General features: G+C 47.8%; 1 pseudogene; it reads left to right on the forward strand.

The window, feature by feature from the left end:
- The first annotated feature begins 5,031 nt into the window (after window positions 1-5,031).
- Window positions 5,032-5,455, forward strand: LOC103255634 (annotated as a pseudogene).
- The last annotated feature ends 222 nt before the right edge of the window (window positions 5,456-5,677 follow it).

A 5,677-nucleotide genomic window follows, 5' to 3' on the forward strand; every position in this document is an offset into this window, starting at 1 on the left:
CAGATCTCCCTTGTAGAGGGCTTCAGACACCGGGTTGCCCGGTCGCCATCTTCTCTCCACACCTCCCTGCATTTTTAATACGCGGATTACATCAGTGCAGGGGTGCATGGAGGCACTCTACATAAGCAATGGTATGCATACATGGAGGGAGTGTGTACAAATTTCTTTTTATTAAGGGGGTGTACAAGGAAAAACCTGCAGACCATTGCATTAAACGAGAACTGCTTTTTAACTTAACAGGAGATGCCAAGCGCCTAGGATGCAGCAATGCTGCACAGGTCCCAGAGCGCCCAGTGACATGAGGTCCCCGTCTGGTTTTCTGGCAGATACACTTGAATCAACTTCTTTCCAGCACATGTAATGATTTTAAGGTAAAGCTGGGGTCCCCCTGCTTCCCAAAGAGCTGGAAACCTTCCTGTTTGTCTGCTCATAGCCCCTTGAGGAGCAGAAATATAAGTGGATTTCCAGCGCTTGGAGACTTGTAATGGCAACGACACAAAACACTGGTGGCAAGAACTCAAGCGTGTGGGCATGCTGTTCCGTGAGTTCCCTCTGCTCACCTCGCATGGCTATCAGACCCCTCCTCATGCTGTTGGCCATCCACAGACCCCCGTGGTGGAGACTCCCAAGCACCGGCCAGCCAATGACACCAGATCTGCCTCCCAGTCATGGTCTCAGGAGCATTCTCAAATGAGACGCTTGCTCCTGTCTTCCATACTGGCAGCTCCCAGGCAGAAACTTAAAGCTCCCGAGGTTGGCTCTAAGGAGTATGACTCCTCCTGCAAGCTCTACCTCTGAGCCTGGTGTAGTCAAGCAACAGACTTGTATATCCCACTTTTCTCGTGACGATTCTACTCACACACAAAAGGCATCTCAAATCCAGCATGTGTAAAGCAGATTTCTTTTCAAATTCCTTTATTTTTGACTCTTTATATGAACATTTTCAAGCACACTAAAAGGATATGTTGATGACGTTTACTGAGGGGGAAACAGTTTGTAAGGGAATATAAAATAGTCTCATCTGCACGTTGTCAAGTCACAAAAGCAAAGTGTGGAACATACTTGGGCGTGTTATATACCATAACCTCATCCAAGAAAGAGGAGGGAAGGCAGATAACGTGGGCTCTCTCAAGACTCATGTGGAGATTCCTAATTACAAGGAGCGACCAAGCTGGACCATGCAAGACCCTACATTCATCCATAGCTCCGTGGACCCAACACTATTTCCTGCATTATGAGAGTAAGACAATGGAAAATCATTCCCACGCCAAACTCTACATCACGAAGGAGCCAGTGCGACCCAAGAACCACAGAAGCACTTCCCGGGCTGACTTCTTAGACATCTGTCACTTTCCATTTGGTTCTGGAAGCTCTAAAAGCCGCCAGTGTCATCCTAGGAAATTCTGAAGTCTGCATATAAACCAACTCATCCCAGTTCTGCTCTCACTCAGAAGTGGGAGATGCAAAAGAAAGCTGCCCGCCCCAGCAGGGGAAGAGAGGGCAGGATCAATCAAGAACCACACTTCTCTTGGGCCTTGGGGACTGACTACACAGCAAGGGGCGGCTGATCCACAGAGAGTGACGGCCACTGAGGAATGAGTGTGGGAGGAGAAGGGCAGAGCACAGGCTACAAGGTGAGCAGGGGCACATGCGAGAGATGGAAACCACAGAAATGCCCAGATGGAAACCCAGGGGGCAGCCACGGCCAGAGATGAAAAACATGAGTGCCCAGCTCTGAGCCGTAGCTAAGAGGAGAATCAGTGAATTCAAAGCCAGGCCACCACGATGTCCAAGCACAATGTCCAGGCCAGCACGACGTCCAAGCTGAAACTCCAAGGGAAAAAGGAACAAGCAAAAAGGAGCACACTGCCAATGAGCTCTGGATAGCTTAAAAAGCCTCCCATTTATAGTTGAAGGCCCAGGAGATGACAGTGCAGCTGAAGTACTTTCAAAGAATAAGGAAAGGCAACAAGTCACAGATCTGTGAAGCTGAGAGAAACCCAAATGGGGGAATAAGACAGCAAGAGAAACTGGGCAGGTGAAGCCAAACCGCTGCTGGAGAAAGCCCTGAGAGCAGCCAGAGAGGGTGGAGTGCAACATTGGAGTGTCAGGCCGCACGGGGAGGTCAAGCCACACAGGAGCGTCAGGAATGGCGGCAGGCACCCAGCAAGCTACAGGAATGGAGGAGTGTCTCCATGGAAAGCTCTGGAACAAAAGTCTCGTTAGCGCCAAATTCTATGCCCAGCAAAAATATCCTTCAAAAATGGAGACTCCGCACCCATTAGGAGGACGCCCAGCAAAAATATCCTTCAAAAATGGAGACTCCACACCCATTAGGAGGACTCCCATCAAAAGAGCAGAAACAACAAGTGCAGGCAAGGCTAGGGGGAAACCCAAATCTTGCATGGCCGTGGGGAGGCCACCCAGCACAGCCGCTACAGAGAGCAGGATGGCAGCTCCTCAAAAAGGAAGGGCATCGTTACCCCACGATCCAGCAGTTCCACTTCCGGGACCAGCCCCATGTGCGGACAAAGGCACAGAAGAGGCATCTGCACGACCAGTTCACAGCAGGACGGCCGGCCCAAAGATGAAACGACCCGACGGGTCCACCCACGGACAGACAGTGACAAGATGCGGTCTCCACGCGATGGGATGTGGCCCAGCCTTGGAGGGAGGACAACAGGCAGGAACCTGAAGACAGTGTCCAAGGGAAAGGAGCCAGTCACAAAAGGGCGAGCATTCTCTGATCCCACCCGCCTGAGGGATGCGGAGGTGCCAAGCTTACTTGGAAGCAAAGCAGAGCGGTGGTCGCCAGGGATGGGGTGACAGTTAGAGGGATGGAAAAAAGAATGGCGGTCACTGGGTATTGGGGGTGTGACATTTACAGGCATGAAAGCAGAATGGTGGTTGCCAGGGGTTGGCAGGGTGTGTGTGTGACATTTACAGGGACACAAGGCCACGGCAAATGGTGGTCTCCAGGGGCTGGGAGGGAGGGTGAATACAGAGGCTAAGTGTTGCAGGGCACAAAAAGCCCTGTGGGAGCACGGGGGTCGTGGCTGCACACCAATGTGATGCCCTTTATGCCAAAGACCTAACTGTAGACTTTAAAATAATTAAAATGGCAAAACTTATGTCACCTATATTCAACCACAATTAAACGTTTTTTTAGATTGGAAAACATAGTTTATTTAGAAAGTAAACTGGAGTGGGGGTTCACCTCACCAAGGGAGGGGAGGAGGTCAAAGTTGGGAAACATGGTGACGGCCACAGTTCAAAGAGCACATGACGACACCAGAGTCCAGTAAGGCAATGGCCAAAACATTTTTTTAGAAAAGGAAAAGAACAGACTTTTTCAGACAAAAACTAAAATAATTTACTGATGTGTGACAGCAGACAGCACTTTGATTCTATACAAAGAAACACAAAAACTACAAATAAATATAGAGACTCTTTCCTCATTGTAAACAACTTTAGAAACTTGATCTGCTGAAGCAGAAAGTATTAAACACGTATTCTGTGGTTTATATCACATGTAGAAGTAAAACAGAAAAGTCACAACACGAACTGTGGAAGGAAGGAAAGGTTCTCACGTGAAACATGAGGTGAGTCGGGCTCGGTGGCTCAGCCTGTCATCCCGCACTTTGGGAGGCTGAGGTGAGTGGATTGCCTGAACCTGCGGGTTCGAGACCTGCTTGGGCAACTTGGCGAGACCTCATCTCTACAATAAATCAAAAAATCAGTCGGGTGTGGTAGCGCGTGCCTGTAATTCCAGCTACCCAGAAGGCTAAGACGGAAGGATCGCCGGAGCCCAGCAGGTCAAGGCTAGAGTAGCCAAGAGTGGCCACTGCACTCCAGTCTGGGCGACAGAGTGAGACTCCAACTCAAAAAAAAAAAAAAAAAAAGAAGCATGAGGCGGTATGACCCAAGTTGAAGGCAGACTGTGAAAAATTAAGGAATTACATCATGAACCCTAAGGAAAGCATCAGAGAGAGACAGAGAGAAGAGAGAAAAGAGAAGAGGAGAGAGAGAGAGAGAGAGAGAGAGAGAGAGAGAGAGAGAGAGAGAGAGAGAACACAGAAGTAGAATGGAATCAGAGCAAAATGTGGAAACGCCACTGACTGTGGACTTATGAGGCTTTACTGAAATCACTCACCAGGTCTAGGAGTCTCCTAGTGGAATCTTTAGGGTTTTCTAGATTTAGAATCACATTGTCTGCCAAGGGCGATAGTTTGACGCCCTCTTTTCCTATCTGGATACGTTTTTCTTCTTTCTTTAGCCTGACTGCTCTGGCTAAGACTCCCTCATGACAAAACAACTAACCCAAGTGGAGACAGGGAAAGAAAAAAAAAGGAAGAAATGAGACAAAGAAAACCAAGAAGGAACAAAATGGCAGATGTGAATCCAACCACATTAAGTAAGAGTGGTGGGAATGCCTTAGTTAAATGAGATGGCAGTAATGGACGAGAAAGCAGAACCCGACAACATGCTGTCTGCAAGAAACCTATTTAAGTAAAGACATAGACCATCAAAAGCAAAAGATACAGAAAGATGTACTTTTAAAACAAATTTTAAAAAATCCGAAGTGGCTTAATCAATACAATAAAAAAGGTATGAGGACAAGGAGTAGTATCAGGAATAGACAGAAACAGGACGTGATGACCGGCCCGTACACAAAGAAAACAGAAGACCCCTCAATGTGTGTGCCTAACAATCCACCTTTGAAATACAGGAAGCAAAACAGACAGCACTGAAAGGAGAAACCTACAGCTCACAATCACAATCAGGAGTTTCAAACTCCTCTCCAGGATATGAAACACCATCAACCATCTTGACTTAGCTGACACTTACAAAACACTCCCTGCAAAAAAGTGGAATATACATGCTTATCAAGCACAAATGGAACATTCGCCAGATAGAACACGTTACAAATCTCAACAAATTAAGATGACTGAAATCATACAAAGTATGCCTTCTAAACACAATGGAGTTCAGCTAGAAATCATAAAAGAGCCTTTTTGAGAAGCTGGCAAGATGGTGGAAGTGGAGCAGAAGAAAAGGACCTTCCACAAGGTCACCTACCACAGGGTGGACCTGGACCAGCTGCTGGATATGTCCTATGAGCAGCTGATGCATGCGGCGGCAGTGGTAGCTGAACTGAGGCCTGCGGTGGAAGCAGCACTCGCCGTGTAAGCAGCTGCGCAAGGCCAAGAGGAAGGCGCTCCCCAATGGAGAAGCCCGAGGTGGTGAAGACGCACCTGCATGACATGATCATCCTGCCAGAGATGGCGGGCAGCATGGTGGGCCTGTGCAACAGCAAGACTTTCAACCAGGTGGAATCAAGCCGGAGATAACTGGCCACTACCTAGGCAAGTTCTCCATCACTTACAAGCCTGTGAAGCATGGCCGGCCCAGCACTGGTGCCACCCACTCCTCCCACTTCATCCCACTCAAGTAGTCGCTGCCAATAAAGACACATCTGTTCAGTTAAAAGAAAAAAAGAAATCATAAAAGAAAGATAACTGAATAGCCTCCAAGTATTTTGAAATTAAATTCTCACTTATCAATAACTCCTGGATCAAAGAAATCACAAGGGAAGTTCGAAAACATTTTGAATGAAATAAAACATAAGCAGTGCTCAAAGAGAACTATGTCAGGGCAAGGTCTCAAGTAAATGATC

The sequence above is a fragment of the Carlito syrichta genome, unplaced genomic scaffold, assembly GCF_000164805.1.
Source record: "Carlito syrichta isolate Samal-C Ts95f unplaced genomic scaffold, Tarsius_syrichta-2.0.1 Scaffold75203, whole genome shotgun sequence".
Classification (NCBI taxonomy): Eukaryota; Metazoa; Chordata; class Mammalia; order Primates; family Tarsiidae; genus Carlito; species Carlito syrichta.